We start from the raw sequence: 25,395 nt of genomic DNA on the forward strand, positions 1-25,395 counted from the left end.
GGGTTACAGCAGGGAACGCCCCAGCCAGCCAGCACTGCAGGGGTTACAGCGGGGTATACCCCAGCCAGCACTGCAGGGGTTACAGCAGGGAATGCCCCAGCCAGCACTGCAGGGGTTACAGCAGGGAATGCCCCAGCCAGCTCTGCAGGGGTTACAGCAAGGAATGCCCCAGCCAGCCAGCTCTGCAGGGGTTACAGCGGGGAATGTCCCAGCCAGCCAGCTCTGCAGGGGTTACAGCAGGGAATGCCCCAGCCAGCCAGCACTGCAGGGGTTACAGCGGGGTATACCCCAGCCAGCACTGCAGGGGTTACAGCAGGGAATACCCCAGCCAGCACTGCAGGGGTTACAGCAGGGAATGCCCCAGCCAGCCAGCACTGCAAGGGTTACAGCGGGGAATGCCCCAGCCAGCCAGCACTGCAGGGGTTACAGCGGGGTATACCCCAGCCAGCACTGCAGGGGTTACAGCAGGGAATACCCCAGCCAGCACTGCAGGGGTTACAGCAGGGAATGCCCCAGCCAGCCAGCACTGCAGGGGTTACAGCGGGGAATGCCCCAGCCAGCCAGCACTGCAGGGGTTACAGCGGGGAATGCCCCAGCCAGCTCTGCAGGGGTTACACCAAGGAATGCCCCAGCCAGCCAGCACTGCAGGGGTTACAGCAAGGAATGCCCCAGCCAGCCAGCTCGGCAGGGGTTACAGCGGGGAATGTCCCAGCCAGCCAGCTCTGCAGGGGTTACAGCAGGGAATGCCCCAGCCAGCCAGCACTGCAGGGGTTACAGCGGGGTATACCCCAGCCAGCACTGCAGGGGTTACAGCGGGGAATACCCCAGCCAGCACTGCAGGGGTTACAGCAGGGAATGCCCCAGCCAGCCAGCACTGCAGGGGTTACAGCAGGGAATGCCCCAGCCAGCCAGCACTGCAGGGGTTACAGCGGGGAATGCCCCAGCCAGCCAGCACTGCAGGGGTTACAGCGGGGTATACCCCAGCCAGCACTGCAGGGGTTACAGCAGGGAATACCCCAGCCAGCACTGCAGGGGTTACAGCAGGGAATGCCCCAGCCAGCCAGCACTGCAGGGGTTACAGCGGGGAATGCCCCAGCCAGCCAGCACTGCAGGGGTTACAGCGGGGAATGCCCCAGCCAGCTCTGCAGGGGTTACACCAAGGAATGCCCCAGCCAGCCAGCTCTGCAGGGGTTACAGCGGGGAATGTCCCAGCCAGCCAGCTCTGCAGGGGTTACAGCAGGGAATGCCCCAGCCAGCCAGCACTGCAGGGGTTACAGCGGGGTATACCCCAGCCAGCACTGCAGGGGTTACAGCGGGGAATACCCCAGCCAGCACTGCAGGGGTTACAGCAGGGAATACCCCAGCCAGCACTGCAGGGGTTACAGCAGGGAATGCCCCAGCCAGCCAGCACTGCAGGGGTTACAGCGGGGAATGCCCCAGCCAGCCAGCACTGCAGGGGTTACAGCGGGGAATGCCCCAGCCAGCCAGCACTGCAGGGGTTACAGCAGGGAATGCCCCAGCCAGCCAGCACTGCAGGGGTTACAGCAAGGAATGCCCCAGCCAGCCAGCTCTGCAGGGGTTACAGCGGGGAATGTCCCAGCCAGCCAGCTCTGCAGGGGTTACAGCAGGGAATGCCCCAGCCAGCCAGCACTGCAGGGGTTACAGCGGGGTATACCCCAGCCAGCACTGCAGGGGTTACAGCAGGGAATACCCCAGCCAGCACTGCAGGGGTTACAGCAGGGAATGCCCCAGCCAGCCAGCACTGCAGGGGTTACAGCAGGGAATGCCCCAGCCAGCACTGCAGGGGTTACAGCGGGGAATGCCCCAGCCAGCCAGCACTGCAGGGGTTACAGCAGGGAATGCCCCAGCCAGCCAGCACTGCAGGGGTTACACCAAGGAATGCCCCAGCCAGCCAGCTCTGCAGGGGTTACAGCGGGGAATGTCCCAGCCAGCCAGCTCTGCAGGGGTTACAGCAGGGAATGCCCCAGCCAGCCAGCACTGCAGGGGTTACAGCGGGGTATACCCCAGCCAGCACTGCAGGGGTTACAGCGGGGAATACCCCAGCCAGCACTGCAGGGGTTACAGCAGGGAATGCCCCAGCCAGCCAGCACTGCAGGGGTTACAGCAGGGAATGCCCCAGCCAGCCAGCACTGCAGGGGTTACAGCGGGGTATACCCCAGCCAGCACTGCAGGGGTTACAGCAGGGAATGCCCCAGCCAGCCAGCTCTGCAGGGGTTAATGTTCTCGGGGCAGTGCACCCACTACAACCGCCATCGGGCGGGGCGGAGGCTGGGAGTGGCGGGGCATAGGCTGCCGGTGCTCGGGGGTCCGGCTCTGCCCCGCACGCCGCCGGTTCTTCCGTCCCCCGTCATTTCCTGTGGAAGAAGATGGTGGTCACAGCTGGCAGCAGCAGCGGCGGTGGCGGCGGAGGGGAGAGGAGGAGGAGCCGGCACCGCTGAGTGCAGCGTCCCGCACACCGCCTCCCCCAGGGCCCGGGACCCCCAGCCACAGGAGCCCGGAGAGGTGAGTGACACACGGTAGCCAATGTGGCGAGTGACCCAGCAGGCGGCCGGGCGGGTGGGACCGGGCAACATTGCTGCTGGGGGGGGTTGACACACACACCGAGGACTAATTGGGCACCGGGTGGAAGTCCCGGGGGTCTCCCGGGCCCGGGGGGCTACACGGGTGCAGGTATGGTCGGGAGCGCGCATAGCCTCACAGGATTCATTGCGCGCTCCCGTGACAGCTTTACACTCGCTGCATTGTAGCCCCCGATGGCCCCGCCTCTTACCTGTGAGTGACGGATGCGGCGGCCAATGGCGTGTACAGGGGCGGGACTCACTCAGAAGCCCTTACTACACTGGTGGGAGGAGCTGCGGTGCGGTCGGAGGAAGGAAGGGGCGGAGCTATAGGCCAGGTGGGCTCAGGGTGCAGCTGGAGAGAGGCCCTGTGAGGTCAGGAGGGGGAGGTTCTCCTATCATCATCATCATCATCCCTGCTGTGTGTGTGCAGCATCCGGCCCAGCCACCCTGTGCTATACTATTACCACTACTACTGCTACACTTACTGCACATATACCCTGTGTGCTACTACTGTATATATACCACATACATATACCCTGTGTGCTACTACTGTATATATACCACATACATATACCCTGTGTGCTACTACTGTATATATACCACATACATATACCCTGTGTGCTACTACTGTATATATACCACATACATATACCCTGTGTGCTACTACTGTATATATACCACATACATATACCCTGTGTGCTACTACTGTATATATACCACATACATATACCCTGTGTGCTACTACTGTATATATACCACATACATATACCCTGTGTGCTACTACTGTATATATACCACATACATATACCCTGTGTGCTACTACTGTATATATACCACATACATATACCCTGTGTGCTACTACTGTATATATACCACATACATATACCCTGTGTGCTACTACTGTATATATACCACATACATATACCCTGTGTGCCACTACTGTATATATACCACATACATATACCCTGTGTGCCACTACTGTATATATACCACATACATATACCCTGTGTGCTACTACTGTATATATACCACATACATATACCCTGTGTGCTACTACTGTATATATACCACATACATATACCCTGTGTGCTACTACTGTATATATACCACATACATATACCCTGTGTGCTACTACTGTATATATACCACATACATATACCCTGTGTGCTACTACTGTATGTATACCACATACATATACCCTGTGTGCTACTACTGTATGTATACCACATACATATACCCTGTGTGCTACTACTGTATGTATACCACATACATATACCCTGTGTGCTACTACTGTATGTATACCACATACATATACCCTGTGTGCTACTACTGTATGTATACCACATACATATACCCTGTGTGCTACTACTGTATATATACCACATACATATACCCTGTGTGCTACTACTGTATATATACCACATACATATACCCTGTGTGCCACTACTGTATATATACCACATACATATACCCTGTGTGCCACTACTGTATATATACCACATACATATACCCTGTGTGCCACTACTGTATATATACCACATACATATACCCTGTGTGCTACTACTGTATATATACCACATACATATACCCTGTGTGCTACTACTGTATATATACCACATACATATACCCTGTGTGCTACTACTGTATATATACCACATACATATACCCTGTGTGCTACTACTGTATATATACCACATACATATACCCTGTGTGCTACTACTGTATATATACCACATACATATACCCTGTGTGCTACTACTGTATGTATACCACATACATATACCCTGTGTGCTACTACTGTATATACATATCACATATATACATCCCACATACATATACCCTGTGTGCTACTACTGTATATACATCCCACATACATATACCCTGTGTGCTACTACTGTATATACATCCCACATACATATACACTGTGTGCTACTACTGTATATACATCCCACATACATATACCCTGTGTGCTACTACTGTATATACATCCCACATACATATACCCTGTGTGCTACTACTGTATATATATCACATACATATACCCTGTGTGTTACTACTGTATATATATCACATACATAAACCCTGTGTGCTTCTACTGTATATATACCACATACATATACCCTGTTACTACTGTATATATACCACATACATATACCCTGTGTGCCACTACTGTATATATATCACATACATATACCCTGTGTGTTACTACTGTATATATACCACATACATATACTCTGTGTGCAACTACTGTATATATATCACATACATATACCCTGTGTGTTACTACTGTATATATATCACATACATAAACCCTGTGTGTTACTACTGTATATATATCACATACATAAACCCTGTTACTACTGTATATATACCACATACATATACCCTGTGTGCTACTACTGTATGTATACCACATACATATACCCTGTGCTATACTATCTATTACCACTGCTACACTTACTGTACATATACCCTGTGTGTTACTACTGTATATATACCACATACATATACCCTGTGTGCCACTACTGTATATATACCACATACATATACCCTGTGTGCTACTACTGTATATACATCCACGTACATATACCCTGTGTGCTACTACTGTATATATACCACATACATACCCTGTGTGCTACTACTGTATATATACCACATACATAACATGTGTGCTACTACTGTATATACATTCCACGTACATGTACCCTGTGTGCTACTACTGTATATATACCACATACATACCCTGTGTGCTACTACTGTATATATACCACATACATAACATGTGTGCTACTACTGTATATATACCACATACATAACATGTGTGCTACTACTGTATATACATTCCACGTACATGTACCCTGTGTGCTACTACTGTGTATATATACCACATACATAACATGTGTGCTACTACTGTATATATACTACATACATAACATGTGTGCTACTACTGTGTGTATATATACCACATACTTACCCTTTGTGCTACTACTGTGTATATACCACATACATATACCCTGTGTGCCACTACTGTATATACATACCACATACATATACCCTGTGTGCCACTACTGTATATACATACCCCATACATATACCCTGTGTGCCACTACTGTATATATATATATATATATATATATATATATATATACATACCCTGTGTGCTACTACTGTATATACATCCCACATACATATACCCTGTGTGCTACTACTGTATATACATATCACATATATACATCCCACATACATATACCCTGTGTGCTACTACTGTATATACATCCCACATACATATACCCTGTGTGCTACTACTGTATATACATCCCACATACATATACACTGTGTGCTACTACTGTATATACATCCCACATACATATACCCTGTGTGCTACTACTGTATATACATCCCACATACATATACCCTGTGTGCTACTACTGTATATACATCCCACATACATATACCCTGTGTGCTACTACTGTATATACATCCCACATACATATACCCTGTGTGCTACTACTGTATATACATCCCACATACATATACCCTGTGTGCTACTACTGTATATACATCCCACATACATATACCCTGTGTGCTACTACTGTATATACATACCCCATACATATACCCTGTGTGCCACTACTGTGTATACATCCCACATACATATACCCTGTGTGCCACTACTGTGTGTATATATATATATATATATATATATATATATACATACCCTGTGTGCTACTACTGTGTATACATCCCACATACATACCCTGTGTGCTACTACTGTATATACATCCCACATACATATACCCTGTGTGCTACTACTGTGTATACATCCCACATACATATACCCTGTGTGCTACTACTGTATATACATACCACATACATATACCCTGTGTGCTACTACTGTGTATACATACCACATACATATACCCTGTGTGCTACTACTGTGTATACATACCACATACATATACCCTGTGTGCTACTACTGTGTATACATACCACATACATATACCCTGTCTGCTGCTGCTGTATATACATACCACAAACCTATACCTTGTGTGCTACTGCTGTATATATACCACATACATACCCTGTGTGCTACTACTGTGTATATATATACCACATACATCTACCCTGTATAGCATTGCTGCATATACCACATACATACACCCTGTTGCTACTACTGTATATATACCACATACATATACCCTGTGTGCTACTACTGTATATATACCACATACATACCCTGTGTGCATATATGTATGTATATATATATATATATATATATATATATATATAACCACATACATATACCCTGTATAGCATTGCTGCATATACCACATACATACACCCTGTGTGCTACACACCCTGCAGACTGCCGTATACACAGGATACACTCACACCCTGCATACTGCTGTATACACCAGAGACGCTCGCACCCTGCGTACTGCCGTATACACCGGAGATGCTCACACCCTGCATACTGTTATATACATCGTAGACACACCCTCCATACTGCAGCATACACCGGAGACACTCACACCCTGCGTGCCGCTGTGTATAGCAGAAATACTCAGATGACCTGCTGTGAATATAGGATATATCCACTGGTGCCCTAGTGCATATTATACTCGTACTGTAGCAGAGACACTCTTTCTTTGCCCTACTGTGTATATCAGATATGCATATCTAGTGTTCATTCTAGCACCCTGCACCTGTCACAACCATGTGCAGTTCCTCTTTCCTACCTGGGGTGTCGCTCTCTGCTCTTGTGCTTCTTGCACACTCTGGGCCTGATTCAGCTTTGGGAATAGAGTGAGAATTAGCACTTAACTGTGTACCTGGACAAAGGAGTGTATATACATACATTTTTTTTGCATGTAGTGTAAATACTGGCTGCTTTTGTATGTAGCCACAAATACTGCACAGCTTTATTATTACACTGCAATTTATGGACACCTCCCTCCCAAATCTAATTCTCTCTGCACATTTGAAATCTGACCCACCTGCAGTGCATTATGGTTTCACCAAGATGATCAGTTAAGTGCTAAATCTCACTCTTTCCAAAGCTGAATCCAGCCCTCTGTTCTGTATCTCAACAGTTAGTTGCACCAGCTGAGTGTGCTAGAAGCACCAGAGCAGAGAGCGACACCCCAGGCAGGAAAGAGGAACTGCACGGGGTTGTGACAGGTGCAGGGTGCTAGAATGAACACTAATTTACAGTATGTGCTTTACTGGAAATAGAGGCCTAATGAAACTCTGCACATAGGTATACACAGAGATACATACTATATAGACCAGAGAGACCTACATCTCTTGTCGTGTGTGGAATGAAGAGAAACTTGCAACCCTCAACCAGGCCCTATCTTCATGTAGTTTGTATGTTCTCCCCATGTTTGCTTGGGTTTCCTCTGAATACTCTTGTTTTCTCCTGCAGCACAGCGGTACGTTAATTAGATTCTGACAAGAAAATATTACACACGGTGTGTCCATGTGGTAGGGAATATACATTGCTATCTTCACTGGGGCAGGGACCGAGGTGAATGACTGAATATCCTCAGAAAAGCGCTGCAGACTATGGACCTCATTCAGAGTCGGTCGTACGCCTAACGATCGAGAATCAGAAAAAAAAACAATCGCACGGCCGGGCGATCGCAACCAAAGTGACGCCCATACGTGAACAATGCACCTCCTCTAGCTAACGAGTAATAGCAGCTAGCGATCGAGTCGATCGTTGTCAGTCGCTGTATGTTAATTTTCTTCTGATGGTTGCGGCCGCTTGTGTTGTGTGCAAATGACACCAAAAATTAACAAAAAAAACGCATAGAATAAGCCATCCCCATGAAATTTATTTATTCTTATTATTCGCTAATGCAAACGCAACTGAATCAATTACATGCCAATTAGCAGTGTTATTAGCAACAACAAACGATTATTAGCTGCTTGCATTGTGTGGCACAAAATAGAAACATCAAACATAACATCAGTCACATTCGATAGTATCGATTGTACTCTGGGGCTTGAGACCCAACATCAAGCTGTACGATCAGCCAGGCCTCTAACGTGCTCGCAGAGTGACGTTTTACTACTTCCGGCCTTTTATGTCGGTCGTAGCAGGTAATTTATGTACGCCCCTGAAAACGGTGAGGAACGCCTGCGTTTTCAGACCACCACCCCCATCACCACCCACACACGGCCTTTCATGCCAATCAACTCTCGGAAGCCACTTCCTGCTCGTAAGCCGTACGATCGACAGCATTTTGGATCGCAAGGTCTCGTTCGCACATGCGCACAACTAACCGTACGCATGCGTGGTTTGGAAACATCGGATGCGTACGACCGAGCGGTCGCTTACGAGCGACTCTGAATGAGGTCCTATGTGTGTGCTTTATAAATCTTAGCAGTTTCGCTATATAAGACCAGCAGTAAGTGTAATCAAGCTGGAGCTTTTTAGTTTTATATATATATATATATATATATATATATAACAGGACCAAACCATGCTTGCCGATGGTGAGGTTGGGATTTGGCAGCAAGGTCGTTACAACAGGGGGCGTGACGGTGCAGTTGCGTCATTGTGGCCCCGCCCCCCCGCTATACAATGCAGAGATTCCGGTATTGTAAAGCAGGAGCAGAGCTACAATGACACGTTTTGGTGCAAATCGTTTCATTGGCTCTGAGCCCGGAGGCTTGAATTCGCTTCTGGGTGGCAGGGAGCATCACCCGAGATTCGGGAGCCTCTTGGTCGTTCCGGGAAAGCAGGCAGGTATGGGTCAAACACATGCCGCAATCTTAATATACTGCTTTCAGTATGGTGGAAGGGAGGAACGCCTTCTTCTATAACAGAGCTGAAGTTCCCCCTGGCTACCTTCTTTTTACCATACTATCAGCAGCTGAGCACTGATGCCACCTGCATGTGCTGAACACACATGTCTAACACTCAACTACTGCTTCCCACACCAGTCACATGTTGGATCTAATGTCCTTTAAACTTTGGCCTTGGGATTGGCTTTGTCAAAGCATCTGCCAACATATTTCAATTCCCACAGTACAGCTGTGTCCTCATACATCTAGCCTCCTTGCGCGTTAAACAGCCCTTCTAGTCGCGCCACGCCGTGGCTCGGTAGTGCGGAGCGTCTTTTTTTTTTTTTTTGTGCAACTTTTTTCCCTTTGCAAACGCGTGTTATTCCCACAGCAGTGCAAATAGTGCGCACGTGCAGCTTCTGCTGATCAAGATGATATGCGGCATGCCTATGTCCTGCGCGCGACTGCGGGTGTATTCGCGCGCAAAATGATATGTTACAGCGTCGCAGTGCGAATAAGACGCATTTGAAGGGGAAAAAGTCACAGAAAGACGCTCGGTGCTACCCAGTCACACGGCGCTTACGCGTTATGTGTAGCGCACGGAGGATAGGTTGTATGTGGACACATCTGTAAGTCGGCAGAATCGCGTCTTGCTCCGCTAAATTACGAAAGTAACGATGCTTCACGTCAACATGTTTGGTTCTAGCTTTTATATTTTCAGTGTTTCCGAATTTTAGACATCCCTGATTGTCCTCAAAAATGCTGTCGGTTGAGCTGCTGACTCTCCGAAATCCTGTAGTTGCCGACGCAACCAAACAACTTCTTGTCTAGCACAGGGCGCTGAGATGTATTCGGCTTCTGTTGATGATGAAGCGCCTGACATTTTCTGACCATGAGATTGGACTGTTGCCAAGTTTGAACAAGTAGCCACTTGTTGACTTGCGATGGCCTGCATTCACCGGCCCAATCTGCACCTGCATATCCTTGCACTTCAAGTTTACCTTTTGCTGACAATGGCCCTGATTCAGAGCCGGACGCTCTGACCAGAGCGCTCGCTCTGAATCAGGGCCCACCTCCATTAATATGGAGCGTCCTCCTGGACGCTCGTATAGCTGTGGGTCACCACCCACAGCATATACGAGCGTGCAAAATGATGGTCGCGATGGTCTTGACCATCGCGACCATCGGAACTGCGAGTAAAAGCCTGCGGTTGGGTTTTTCAACTGCAAGGCCAGGAGTGATTTTGGCTCTATCAGATGTCAGTGGGGCCGGCTTCAGACGGTAGGCGTTCCCTTGGGAACGCCTCCGTCTGGCAGGCACGCCCCCGGCACGCCCACCAAAGGGGGCGTGCTGTCAGTCACCATCGACAGCACGCCCCTTTTGATGAGACACTCCGAGCGAAGGAAAGTCCTTCGCTCGTCGGGTCTCGTGCATGCGCACTGGGGACCATTGACCCACTTGCGAGCGGACAGCCGCTCGCGAGTGGGTCTGAATGACCCCCAATATCCGATTCAAGCCCTGCGTGTGCTTACGGTACTGCAGCACTTTCTTAGTTACATGACAGTCTCTCTGACGAGATTTACCCACATGTCTATAAAAATAAAACAAACTGATATTTCAGATCTTGTAGTAGTTGCCACTTATAAAAGTGCCCCCACTTCTTGTCTGTATTGGTCATTCTTTGGTAAGAGATCATCTAATTTCAGATATGATGCGTCGATTGGTGTTGCTAAGCCTTTTGCTTCTGTCATTCCAATCTGATTGAGAATTTGTGCCAATTATAGCAGATTGAGTAGAAAATGTCAGTCTTCTTGCTGTATGTGATTCCTAGGGAGTATGTCACCTCTCCCAGAGGAATCGGTATGAAATACCACCGGTCCTCTGGCCGGCAGTTCGAATCCTGGCAGCGGCAGGCCGACAGAAGCAGAGATCCTGGCAGCGGAAGGCCGACAGCGCTGGAAATCCTGATCGTCCGTAGGTAAGTAAAAACTAACCTAACCCCCTAACCCTAACCCTCCCTAGGGGTGCCTAACCCTAACCTCCCCCCCAAGTGCCTAACCCTAACCGCCCCCTCCCCGCTGCCTAAACCTAAGTCCCCTGGGGGGTGCCTAACCGTAAGCCCCCCCCCGGGGGTGCCTAACCCTCCCTCCCCCTAGCCTGACCCTAACCCTCCTTCCCCCCAGCCTAACCCTCCAGGGGGGGTGCCTATCCCTAAGTCCCCCCCGGGTTCCCTAAACCTAACCCTCCCCCCCAGCGGCTGTCCGCTCACGGCGCCCGGCATCCCTTCGATCAGGATGCCGGGCGCTGGTCTCCCGGCGTCGGGAAAAGGACAGGCGTCCAGATATAGACGCCGGTCATTTAACCCTCGCTGGGATAAAGCAGTCGTCTCATTTTGAATGCTCACATTTAATTACACACATAGAACACATAGATTGCAGCCACCATATACAGTCATCTAGGGGTCAATTTACTAAAGTGAGAGTTTTTTAGAAGTGAGTTTTAAAAGTGATGTTGCCCATAGCAACCAATCAGATTCTAGCTATTATCTACTAGAAGGGGCTATTTAAATGTTAAGTAGAATCTGATTGGTTGCTATGGGCAACATCACTTTTAAAACTCACTTCTAAAAGCTCTCACTTTAGTAAATTTACCCCTTAGTATCAAAATGCACACCCCATTGTAATTATTCTCAGTATTACATAACTCCCACACGAAGTGCTTCCCGCATATCACACATTATACACATTATACTTCCTATTTCTTAATAAGAAGTATGGAAGCAACTCCAATACATGAGGTGCGCTTATATTATTATTTTATTTGTAAGTTATTAGGGGTCTCTTTACTAAGCTGTGTTAGGAGATAAAGTGAAAGGAGATAAAGTACCAGCCAATCAGCTCCTAACTGCCATTTTTTTTCAAACACAGCCTGTGACATGGCAGTTAGGAGCTGAGTGGCTGGTACCTTATCACCGTTCACGTTATCTCCTAACAAAGCTTAGTAAATAGACCCCAAGCCTTGGAGAGAGATAAAGTACCAACCAATCCGCTCCTAACTGTCATTTTTCAAACACAGAGACTTATTCAATTTGAGCCGAGCCGTGATGCTTTTTCGCGGTCTGGACTTTTTGCCTACTTCGCCTGGTTTGCAGGCAGAAAAAGTATCGCACGTGTGGCCGTTTTACCCCGTATTCAATTTGAAAGTAGGCGGAAAGTACTGTCAGAATTGGGGAAATCAGCCTGACACCCCCCAAAAGATGCTCTGACATGGGGGTTCACTATGGTACCCCCCGATTTGGCTTGCTGAAGGTATTTGGTGTTTTTAAACGGGCTCAATAGCTGCTAAATAGCGTTTTTCTATACGTGATGCAGAATAGTATTCAGGAGTATTTTTTTCCTGAAAATAACTTATCCCAGCAAATTTGGGGTACTTGAAAATGGGGGTCAGCATATTTAAAAGTTTCTAAAGGGAAGTTGAAAAAAATCGTGAAAAATCCACCTGCCGCAAGCACCTGCAATCCAAAAAACACCTGGGGCATACTTGGGGACCCCCCCAGAGTCAAGTTCGCTAGTTTTTAACTTTGTACCCCAACTTTTTTTTTTGCCCCCTTTTTCAAAGTCATTTTTTGGGGTGTGTTTAAGTGTTTTTTTTATTTTTTTGACACAGTTTACCTTTGGGGGACTGTCTGAAGACTGCAGCGGGGGTTCCCGCAACGTTGCACCCCAAAACCCCAATTCTGCACCTTTTTCCGCCTGCTATTCATAGGCAAAACTTTTTCGTCTAGTACATTGCATTGACTTAGTCTTTCAAATTGAATACAGGGTAAAAGCAAAACAGGCGAAAATGACATCGGCGAAAAGTATCGCAGATCTGAACTTTTCGCCTCAAATTGAATACGGGCCTCAGCCTGTAAAGTGACAGTTAGGAGCTGATTGGTTTATCTCCTTCCACTTTATCTCTGCCTAAGGCTTAGTACATAGACCCCTTAGTATTATTGTGTGAGTGTGGGACGTCTCCTTAGTTTTGTGATCCCTTCTTCTTTATGGGCAATAATCAAATCCTCCACATATAAGAGCAGATACATCCATTCCCCGTTTTCAAACTTATATAGAGTATTGCCATGGGTAGTGTTCATTCTAGCACCCTGCACCTGTCACAACCCCGTGCAGTTCCTCTTTCCTGCCTGGGGTGTCGCTCTCTGCTCTGGTGCTTCTAGCGCACTCAGCTGATGCAACAATCTTCTGTGATACAGACCAGAGTGTGCTAGAAGCACCAGAGCAGAGAGCGACACCCCAGGCAGGAAAGAGGAACTGCACGGGGTTGTGACAGGTGCAGGGTGCTAGAATGAACACTAATGTGTGCTTTAGTGGAAATAGAGACTACATGGATCAGCTTCACTTCTTGAGAACTTGGTGGTCCAATAAAACTGTTGATTTTTCAATTCCGTGCTCTCACCGATTGCTTAAGGCCATTTAAAGACCATAGAGCGGTTTTCGCTCTAGGTGTTCTAGGCCCTTTTTGACATAACCATCAGGCTGTGTCATAGACCCTTCTTCTATGTCACTGACTTTCTCAGCCCATTCCGCTGTGACCGGGTCAGGCTCTTGTATACATTTCCACAAACCTTCACTTACCAGCATCCTTACTTTGAATTTCCAGACACGTTATTTGCGGCACATATTCAATTTGAGGCGAAAAGTCAGAGGTCAGACTTTTCGTAATCATCGCCATTTTTTCCTGGGATTCAGTATCGGCAGCGTGTCCTCTTAACCCCACATTCAATTGAGAATCGGCGAAAACGGGACCCGGCGGAAAGGTAAGTATGGAAAAGTCCTGTCACTTTTGAGGATATCAGCCTGTCACCCCCCTATTAGATGGTCTGACATGGGGGATCACTATTTGTACCCCCGATTTGGCCTGCTGAAGGTAATTGGGGTTTTTAAACAGCCACGGCAGGTGCATAAATGCGGCTTTGAAGAAGTGGTGAAGAATAGCACTTAGCTTTTTTGGGGGGAAAAAATAGCTAGTCCCATCAAATTTGGGGTACATGAAAATGGGTGCAAGCTTATTTTTTAGCCCCTAAAGTGATTTTTTAAAATTCTTCAAAACTCCACCTGCCGCAACCAGCCGCATTCTAGAAAACACCTGCCGCATACTTGGGGACTCCCCCTGAGTCAATTTCGCTACTTTTTAAGTTTGTCCCCATTTTTTTTTTTTTTTCGCCCCCAAAATTAAACCATTTTTTTTTGGGGTGTCCTATGCTAATTATTTTCACTTACTTTAACGGGACATTCCAAAGGCTGCAGGGATTTTTTCTTTATTCTGCACCCCAAAACTCAATTTCTGCACTTATTTTCGACTTCCTAAGCAGTGGTGAAACCTTATCCCCATTTTTTTTCAAAGACTTTTCTCACCTGCGAAAAGTCTTTGAAATTGAATACGGGGATAAGCGAAAATGGCGAAAATGACACAGATTACGGACTATTCACTCCAAATTGAATACGGCCCTATGCATGCTTCCCCTGCATGGACGGGATGATAGGCGCACCTGTGCTGGGGCCACATTATGATGCACTTAAGCCGCATATCTGTACGGCACAATTAAAATACACGTTTGACCACGGTGTATTCTCGTACGTGTTCAGGCTGCAAAACTACAGCCTACAGTAAATGAGGCTCATGTGTGATTTTGTATGGTGAGCCAGGGTTCCTACATACGCTGCCTGCGTGAGAATCCTACAACATTGCCATCTTATTTTTGTTTCCGAATGATTCTCAGTCCTGTGCATTACACGGATGTACTGTCTGTATTTAAGGCTAGGTTTAATTGCAATAGGTGTTTTTTTCCTCTATTGATGCAAGTTAATACAGATGCTATGAATAAGCTTATCTTATGCAATACAATAAAACCCTGCAGGCTTATAAAGATTTTTATTTCTTTTTACTGGTCCATGTACTACCTTGACAAATTACTTTACACCATAGTTGCCGACTTTCTGGCTGCTCCTTCCGGGAGGGAGCAGCCAGATCGGCAGGGCAGCGGGGGGCGTGGCCGAAAAAGGGGGCGTGGCCGACGGGTGCCTGACGTTTGTAGGCGTCAAGGGGGCAGGGTCACGCGATCGCGTCACTGGCTGCCCTCGCAGCAGGGTTAGGAGTAATTGCGGGGGATGTCGGGGGGATCGGCTTGCCTGCCTTTCCGGGGGGGCGGGAGCTGTACCCGATTATCGGGAGGCTCCCGCCCAAATCGGGAGGGTAGGCAACCCTGCTTTACACTTCTTTTAGCTTTATGTGTGTGTAAAATATCTGTCTATCTATCTACATATCTATCTACATATCTATTTATCTGTCTATCCGGGATGTAGTTTAAATCCCGGCTGTCAGGATGCTGGTGCACAGAATACTGCCGCAAGAATCCTGACGGTAAGTAGTGCTGATAGGGGAAGGGTTCGTGTTAGGCACAATGGTTAGGGTCAGGCTGTAGGGGAGGGGTAGGTTTATAGTGTTCACTCTAGGTCCGGCAGCAGCCAGGGCGCTGGACCTAGAGATAGGGCACTTCGGCTGAAAAGGGGGCGGGGCCAAAGAAAAGAGGGCGTGTCTTTATGATGCGTCCCCTTTTCGTCACTCCTGGGGGCGTGCCCGGCACTTACGGACATGCCGTGCAGCCCCCAAGCACTGTGAATGGATGCCGGGCGCATTCCCCGGCGGTGACCGCTGCGCCACCATTTTGACCACCCGAGGGACACGGAGACCCGCTGGTGGAGATAGAACCCGCAGGCTGTCTCAGAGGGGCGCCGCGCTGGAGGGCAGGGTGCTTTCTGCCCTTCAGAAATAGTTTAGGCTGCGCGGGAGGGAGGGTTAGGTTTAGGGTTAGTATTATTACCGACCCGTGTCGGTATCCTAACCCTGTGGGAATGCCGGCATTGGGATTCTGACCCCCGAGATCCCGAGCGCGGGCATTCCGTGACCAACCCGTCCTATCTATCTATTTCAGCTTTTTTTTTTTTGTCCAGGACACATTGTGACTCAACTGTTCTCATAGGAGCATGTTAAAGTAATCTGTAGGTGAAACCCCTTTCAATGGCTACTATCGTGACAATATAAATTACATGTGAATATTAAATTGTCCACAATGAAAGTGAATATCTGGCACTTGCGTTGCCCAGTAATTTGCTTTGTTCTCATTGTGTACAGTACAGCAGTGCATACTCTGAGACAGGCCATCAAGGCAGCTACCTGCCGGTACATGGAGTTTAAAAAAAGTTTTACTTTTCTGTGTTGAATTACACTGACACACCTTCCCTACAGGCACTGGGGCAGACTGCCATACATGACTTTTATAAGCATGGAAAGTAAAAGTTAGACATTGAGCCAAACAGTGTCTGCAGCATCATGGGGGTAATCAGGGATTTATGTACTGTTATGATATTGTGGATACATTGGACCTCATTCAGAGGCAGTCGTTAGATGCAAGCGGTCGCACAGAATCAGGGCGGCCGCTTGCATCCTGAACGGCCGCCTCCTTGTCGATCGTTAAGCTGTGGGTTACCACCCACAGCTTAACGACCGACCAGGTCGATGGTCTCGATAGTGATCACCGTCGCGATCATCGGGGCTTACGACCAGACCTTAAGGTTGGGTCTGGGCACTCGTAAGCCCCAGGGAGCTTTCTGCTCTGATGAAGCAGGAAGCTCCCCACTGACATCACTGATGATTTCAGTGCGGCCGCCCACAAAACGGTAGGCGTTTTGGAAACCACCCCCCCCCGGCCCGCCTACCAAACGGGGCGAGCTGTCGATCAACATCTCGACAGCCGCCCCTTTGGTAGCGAGCTCTGGAGCAACAGAGTTTCTCTGTCGCTCCTGGGCTTGCGCTCGCGAATGCGGGTGTGCGGGGTTTATTCTGGGGGACTTGCCTAATCTTCCTGGGGTCGAGAGCAGCACCCGATTTTGGGGAGAAACCCGGCAGTCCCAGGAGAGTAGCCAAGTATGGTACATGGTCACTGGGTATTGAATAATTTGCATACTGCCACTCAACAGTATATGCTCCTGCTTACTTCAGCGAGTTACCCTACCCTTGCCCCTGTGTTCTGTCCTATCCAGTCTGAGCTGTCATAATAATAAGTAGTGTACCTATGCCCTGATACTCTGTTACTGTGTATACCCTGTATTTCACTTTGGGGGGGATTCAATTCAGCGTGATGATGAATAGCTGCGGGAGGGAGTTCCCGCAGCTATTCAGTTTAATGCGCTGTGTGCATTGTCGTGAAGCAGGTAATGGTGCGTACACACGGTCAGATTTTCCTTTAGATCTGTACAATAACGATTTCAAACATCGTTCAGGAAAATCTGACATGTTTGTCAGATGAACGATGCGCGTTCCCGCTGGTCAGATAACGATATCTGACATCTGATGTGTTTGCAGTCAGATTTGGACGATTCCATTCATTTTTATGCAGTCAGAAATCGTTCAAATCGTTGGTAAATCGTTCAAATCATTCAATTGTTCATCTGACGTATCTGACCGTGTGTATGCACCTTAAGTCGGAGAATGCCGGTTCTCGCGACTTAATCTGGTTGTTAAGGCGCGGTAGCTGGCATTCTCCCAACTAAAGTGCCGGGCGTGCTGCGTGCCCCGGCAGTTTTGTCGGGTTTCTCCTCGCATCGCCAGGGGGGTGCGAGAAGAAATCCTTTGCCCGCCCAAACAGCGCATTGAATTGAATAGGAGCTCCCGCAGCTATTCTACATCGCACTGAATTATGGCGGCTTATAATTACAAGTTAATAATAATTCTGTATAGCTGCATGCAATAGACCCTGAGCCTAATTCAGACCCGCGAGCGAGCGCAGGACGCTCGCAAGCAGGTCGATGGTGCCCTAATGCGCATGCGCACGACGGAGGGAGCTCCGTCTTGCGCATGCGCGAGACCCGCATAGCGACAGCCAAGCTGTCGTTATGGGTTTCGCACCAAAAGGGGCGTGCTGTCGATGGTGAGTGACAGCACGCCCCCTTTGGTAGGCGTGCCGGGGGCGTGGCTGCCAGACGGAGGCGTTCCCATGGGAACGCCTACCGTCTGGGTCCGGCCCCACTGACATCACTAGTGATGTCAGTGGGAGTGATTTTGGCTCTGATAGAGCCAAAATCACTCCAGGGCTTGCGGCAGCGAGACCGTACCGCAGGGTCTCGTCGCAAGCCCGATGGTCGCGATGGTCTTGAACATCGCGACCATCATCATGGACGCTCGCATAAGCTGTGGGTGGTAACCCACAGCTATGCGAGCGTCCATGAGGCCGCTCCATTTTTAGGTAGGAGGGCCCTGATTCAGAGCGAGCGCTCTGGTCAGAGCGTCCGGCTCTGAATCAGGCCCTGAGATCCTATATCCTGGGCAGCTGGAGGTTGTACTATATTATATACTATGTGATAGACATTTGTGTACATGTATATAATTTGTTGCCATACAACTCACCCTACATTTTTATAATTGTATATATTATAATGTGCATGTGATACCAAAGTAAGTTAATTTTCTGCCATTACATATTCATAAAGTGTGTGTACTTACTCATGTATTTGCTCACACTGCACTATACGGTTTGGCTATAGCACTTTGTGTAATAATGTAACCTTGTCTTTCCTTATGGCAAACTTACTTGAGTCACGACGCCATAGACTAGAGTACCTGCCCTCCTTGGCCAAACATTTCTTATTCAGAAAACCTTTTTAAACTAAATTGTGCTTCTATATCATCCGTAGGGTCAGTTATGTGGTGCTGGTCAGTGTTGCACTTTCTGTTTATACACATATTTTATGATTGGCAGAGACTAGCACTGATTTAACCTACAACATTGACCATAATTAATTTAATTTGGTCCTGGACCACCAATCTGTGGCACCACTGCCTTATGGCATTCTGTGCTTTGTACCCAAGCATCACAGTGTGAAAACAATATTCAAGTTGCCATTGTCAGGACAAGTGGTGGTGCTGTTGCAGTTGCATTTGTTTCTATTTATTTTAAAGCTTTTCACTCTGACATTATGACAAGTCTCCAAATCATATCCTCCCCTCCTCCAGTGACCTCTCTCCCCCCTTTCTCTCTCTTCCCCAATCATATCCTCCCCTCCTCCAATGACCTCTCTCCCCCCTTTCTCTCTCTTCCCCAATCATATTCTCCCCTCCTCCAGTGACCTCTCTCCCCCCTTTCTCTCTCTTCCCCAATCATATCCTCCCCTCCTCCAATGACCTCTCTCCCCCCTTTCTCTCTCTTCCCCAATCATATTCTCCCCTCCTCCAGTGACCTCTCTCCCCCCTTTCTCTCTCTTCCCCAATCATATCCTCCCCTCCTCCAGTGACATCTCTCCCCCCTTTCTCTCTCTTCCCCAATCATATCCTCCCCTCCTCCAGTGACCTCTCTCCCCCCTTTCTCTCTTCCCCAATCATATCCTCCCCTCCTCTAGTGACCTCTCTCCCCCCTTTCTCTCTCTTTCCCAATCATATCCTACCCTCCCCTCCTCCAGTGATCTCTCTCCCCTCTTCCTCTCTCTTCCCCAATCATATCCTCCCCTCCTCCAATGACCTCTCTCCCCCCTTTCTCTCTCTTCCCCAATCATATCCTCCCCTCCTCCAGTGACCTCTCTCCCCCCTTTCTCTCTCTTCCCCAATCATATCCTCCCCTCCTCTAGTGACCTCTCTCCCCCCTTTCTCTCTCTTTCCCAATCATATCCTCCCCTCCTCCAGTGACCTTTCTCTCTCCCAGTCATGACCTCCACTCCTTAAGTTCTCTCTCCCCCACGTATAAACTCCACTTCTACAGTAGTCTCTCTCTCTTTCTCTCTCTCTCCCCCAATCCTACAGTTCATATGCCTCTCTTACTCACTTATTCTCCCTCTCTCTCATACTCCTTCTCCCCCATCTCCTTCTCCCGTATGCTCCCCTTCCCCAGTGGTCTCTGTCTCTCTCCAATCATAACATCCACTCCTCCAGTTCTCTATCTCTCTCTTTCTTTCTCTTTCTCTTTTTGGCCCTATCTATGTTTGCCCTGATGGTCTCTTTCTAAGCCTTTAAACTTATCTCTGCATGCCAGCAAATAATCTGGCCCTATAATAACTAGTTTACTCTCATGAACTGTCCCCAACTAACGCTGCAGAATACCTATAATGCATACTTTATGAGCAGGACACTCGCTCCTTTTGTTCCTACATGTTGTGTAAATCCTAAAATTGTCATTGGCAGAAATCTCTGTATTTGCTGTTTACTTTGCATTGTGCCACTGGAGATGTCGCCTTCGTGTAAATTATAAGGCTATAAGAAGTTACTGAAGAGTTCCTTAACAATATAAAATCACAAACACGGAAGCCGAGTGCAGGAGGCCGGGTAGTTTTAGATGGGTCGTGAGCCAGTAGGTCGGGTGGTTTTAGATGGGTCGTGAACCAGGATCCCGGGTGCTTTAAATGGGTTGTGAGCCAGGAGGCCGGGTGGTTGTATATGGGTCGTGAGCCAGGAGGCAGGGTGATTTTATATGGGTCGTGAGCCATGAGGCCGGGTGGTTTTATATGGGTCGTGAGCCTTGAGACCGAGTGGATTTACATGGGTCGTGAGCCGGGAGGCCGGGCTGTTTTATATGGGTCGTGAGACTGGAGGCCGGCCAGTTTTATGTGGGTCGTGAGCCGGGAGGCCGGTGGTTTTATATGGGTCGTGAGCCATGAGGCCAGTTGGCTTTATACTTGTCTTGAGCCAGAAGGCAGGTGGTTTTTATACATGATGTGAGCCATGAGGCCAGGTGGTTTATACAGGACGTGAGCCGGGTTTCCAGGTGGTTTTATACAGGATGTGAGCCGGGTTTCCGTGTGGCTTTATAAAGGAAGTGAGCCGGAAGGCTGGTGGTTTTATACGGGTCGTGAGTCAAGAGACCGGTGGTTTTATACAGGACGTGTTCCCGGAGGTCGAGTGGTTTTATAAAGGACGTGAGCCGGGAGACTGGTAGTTTTATACGGGTCGCGAGCTGGGAGGCCGGATGCTTTTATATGGACCATGGACAATTAGGCCGTGTTCTTTTATACAAGCCACAGATATTCAAGGGAACCCCTAGCATCCATAATAATTGGCAGTAGATTGTGCATTCTCTCTTATAAGACACCCCCCCCCCTCTTAATAAACACTGAAAGGATGACATCATAGAGCCGTATTCAATTTGAGTCGGACCCGCGATACTCTTCCGCCTCCCGGACTTTTCGCCTGTTTTGCAGGCGGAAAAGTATCGCGCTCGTCCCGGCGTATCCCCGTATTCAATTTGAAAGTATGCGAAAACGGGACCCAGCGAATCTAAAATAGGCGGAAAGTCCTGTCAGATTTGGGGAAATCAGCCTGGCACCCCCCAAAAGATGCTCTCACATGGGGGTTAGCTATGGTTACCCCCGATTTGGCTTACTGAAGGTATTTGGTGTTTTTAAACGGGCTCAATAGCGGCTAAATAGCATTTTTGTATAAGTGATGAAGAATAGTATTCAGGAGGCTTTATTTGCAGAAAATAACTTATTCCAGCAAATTTGGGGTACTTGAAAATGGGGTCAGCATATTTTAAAGTTAAGTTTAAAAAAATCGTGAAAAATCCACCTGCCGCAAGCACCTGCAATGAAAAAAAACACCTTGGGCATACTTGGGGACCCCCCTGGAGTCTAGATCGCTAGTTTTTAACTTCGTCCCCCAACTTTTTTTTTTTTGCCCCCAAAATGAAAGTGATTTTTTGGGGTGTTCTTAAGTGTTTTTTTATTTTTTATTTTGATGCAGTTTCCCTTTGGGGGACTGTCTGAAGGCTGCACGGGGGTTCCCGCAACGTTGCACCCCAAAACCCCAATTCTGCACTTTTTTCCGCCTGCTATTCATAGGCGAAACTTTTTCACCTATTACATTGCATTGACTTTCCGCCTTGGCGGAAAGTCTTTCAAATTGAATACGGCGATACTTTTCCGCCTGGCGAAATGACGTAATCGGCGAAACTTTTTCGCCGATTCCGGCTTTTCGCTCCAAATTGAATACGGGCCGTAGTCCTTTATGCATATATTAATATGTAATGCGACTGCAGAACCCCATCATAATATCATCTCCATCTCTCACTGGGGAATACATTATTATGCCTTGGCTCTAAGGGGTAAATTGACTAAAGTGAGAGTTTTAGAAGAGCTGTTGCCCATAGCAACCAATCAGATTCTAGCTGTTATCTTCTAGAAGGTGCTAGTTAAATGTTAGGTAGAATCTGATTGGTTGCTATGGGCAACATCATCTTATAAAAACTCTCACTTTAGTAAATTTACTCCGAAGAGTGTGCGCACATGGGAATTGTAACTCGCATTGCTGCTTACACTCCAGCTGCGTTGCGTTGAACTGCTGTTACATGGAACTACTAAAAAAAAAAAAAAGGGTCACTGATCCCTATGAGGATCACAAAAGCTATGCAGCATGTCACTGGGTCTGCGCAGTGTGAATACTCAGCAGCTCCTAGGCACAAGATATACCACTGCCTCTGTGTTTGGTTGAGCTGTCACACGGTGTTGCTCCATGTGGCTGTGTGAACGCCACTTGCCATCCTCCTAAGCATAAATGAGCCCTTTTTGCGGCACAGTTTGGGCTTAACAAAAATAATAATCGCAGGGACACAGGCCGGGTTTCAGTGCTACAGGTGAGCCATTAACAGATTGTTTTAAGCTTTGAGGTGCGTGCATACGGTTACTGTTTTATTTTGTTTCCTTCTGGATCTGTAAAACGGGGTTTAAATGAAAGTTTACCTAGTGCAGCAATATACAGGAAGAGAAGGGGTTATTTGTTAACATGTTACCACAGGACGGAGGCCTTGAACAGTATTTTGCGGTAAACCCTGCACAGGCGAGAGCAGGAAACAGGTTGCAGAGCGCCCGAGAAGGGAAACCTGTGGGGAGAGTTTCTGATGTCACCCAAGAAAGCCGTAACCAATGGCAGGTTTCCTCTGTTTAACTGTTTCCTGACTGCGGCTAGCTGCACACTTAACATCTGTCCGATTCCGCAGTAGCCTGGCACTGCGCAGACTGTTCCCTGCAGACATGGCGGCCGCGCAGCTGTGGCAGGAATCTGGCTGTCATTGGCGGCCTTTAGTTTCAGCGCAGTGCATCTCGATTTGGTTCCTGTCGTTTAAAACGCAGCATTCACTGTAAGCGCTGTGTATTCCTGTATGACCATGACCAAGGTGATCGGACGGGCAGATTTATGTCTTTGCTGGCTCTGGGAGGGTTTTATAAGGCTAGGGAATGTCCTATCCATAAGGACATTGCAGCAGTCATCCAGAATTATTACCAGCATGTTTTATATGGCCAAGGTTGATTACTTGATAGCTCAGCTACGTTTATATTCCTATAATACTGTTGCCGGCTCTGAGCCTGATTTTGAGTAGGGAATAAAGCAAGTAACCATGCACGTTGGTAAGACCATGCTGCACTGCAGGTGGGGCAAATATAAAATGCGCAGAGAGATTTAAGCCGCGTACACACTAGACGATAGTTATGACCGATATGGACGATAATGATATCGTTCAACGATATATCGTTCATGTCGTCCAGTTTTGTATGCAGTGAACAATCAACGATGCGCGCTCCAGCGGGTCCTTAACGATATCCCCAGTCGGCTGAACATGCAGCTCAATCTGGAGATATCGTTAACGATGCCGTGCTGCCGAATGCAGCATGCCCCCCCGTCCCCGCCGACGTTCGCTGTGGCCGACATCAGTAAGTGTGTATACACTCACCGATGTCTGCACCCCCTCATCGCTCATCACACACATCGTCTAGTGTGTATGAGCCTTTAGATGTGGGAGGGGCGTGTCCAAACTAAAATCTAAATTATTGTAGTGTAAAAATAAAGCTGCCCAGCATTTGTGGTTTACATGCAATAGCAGCCAGTACATACTTGCCGACATCTCGGCAGGGAAATCCGGGAGGGGGCTGGCAGGTCCGTCCAGCAGGGAGGATGGGGGCGGGTCAAAGAGGCGGGGTGGGGGCGTGCCGACGCGATCGCGTCATAGTGGCCCCGCCTCCCGCTTTATAATGCCAATATTACTGGCATTATAAGGCAGGGGGCGGGGCTACGATGACGCGATTCGCGCTGAATCGCGTCATCACACCCCCGCACCGCCCACTGTTGCGGCTGGCGCGGGGGTTAGCGGGGAGCCGGCATCTATTCCGGGGGACTTGCCTAGTCTTGCGGGGTGTCGGGAGCGGCACCCGATTTTCGGGAGGCTCCCGACAGTCCCGGGAGAGTAGACAAGTATGAGCCAGCATTTAACATGCATGTGAAGATTTTTTTTATGCATTTGCACCCCTTGCACGGTTTGTCCAAGTCTTGCTCTTTCTTGCTTTATTCCCAAATCAAAATCAGGCCCTCTACCTCCTGCCGATTGGTTATGATATTGAGTCCATCACTGTCTTCTTTCCCCTGTAAAATAAAGGACCTGGCCTTTAAACATGCATACCAGTAGATTTATTGGAGAAGCAGGAGGTCCTTCTGGTCCCAGGCTGGTGGAGGTTTTTCAGCAGATGAGAACTGAGGGTCTCCTCCCTTGCTCAGGCCCCGGAGCATTATTAATAGTGGTACCTAAGCCTGGCAGGGATCTGCAGCTCCCGGCCTCAGAAGGTGCCTTTGGCTTTTAGCCACTGATGACAGCATTTTGGTAGCAATTTTAGCAGCCTGCCTCAATCCATTAATCCTTCATAAGGTCCACCCAAAGCGGTTTTATGCCTGGCCTCTGTTAGCTTGAGGAAATAGCTGGCTTGACCCGTCAAAATGATGTAAAAGATGAGGTGCTGCCGCCAAGGGGTGCTGCACAAAATGCCAAATTGTGAACAGTCGGCATGTTAACATAACGTTTTAAGGTGATTGTAGCCTTAACCACAGCCTATCTCTATAATGTATGGTTGACATTCTGTCTGTCTACATTCACAGTCTTGACATTATGTCCATGTCGACACTTTGACTGTCGACATAGTGACTGCATAGCGTCGCT

General features: G+C 48.2%; 1 protein-coding gene across 3 annotated transcripts in view; it reads left to right on the forward strand.

Moving 5' to 3' along the window:
- Nucleotides 1-2,441: 2,441 nt before the first annotated feature.
- The window catches only part of PRDM11 (PR/SET domain 11), a 58,702-nt gene continuing 35,748 nt past the window's right edge, over nucleotides 2,442-25,395 (forward strand). For 2 of the 3 annotated variants that reach the window (XM_088452635.1, XM_088452637.1), the window contains exon 1: nucleotides 2,442-2,523. The gene's annotated coding sequence lies outside the window, so the exon portion shown is untranslated. Of the gene's footprint in view, nucleotides 2,524-2,940; nucleotides 2,955-25,395 lie in introns of those variants that run through there. The other variant, XM_088452636.1, reaches the window with a different exon arrangement.

The sequence above is a fragment of the Taudactylus pleione genome, unplaced genomic scaffold (genome assembly GCF_031769625.1).
Source record: "Taudactylus pleione unplaced genomic scaffold, aTauple2 ptg000555l, whole genome shotgun sequence".
Taxonomy (NCBI): domain Eukaryota; kingdom Metazoa; phylum Chordata; class Amphibia; order Anura; family Myobatrachidae; genus Taudactylus; species Taudactylus pleione.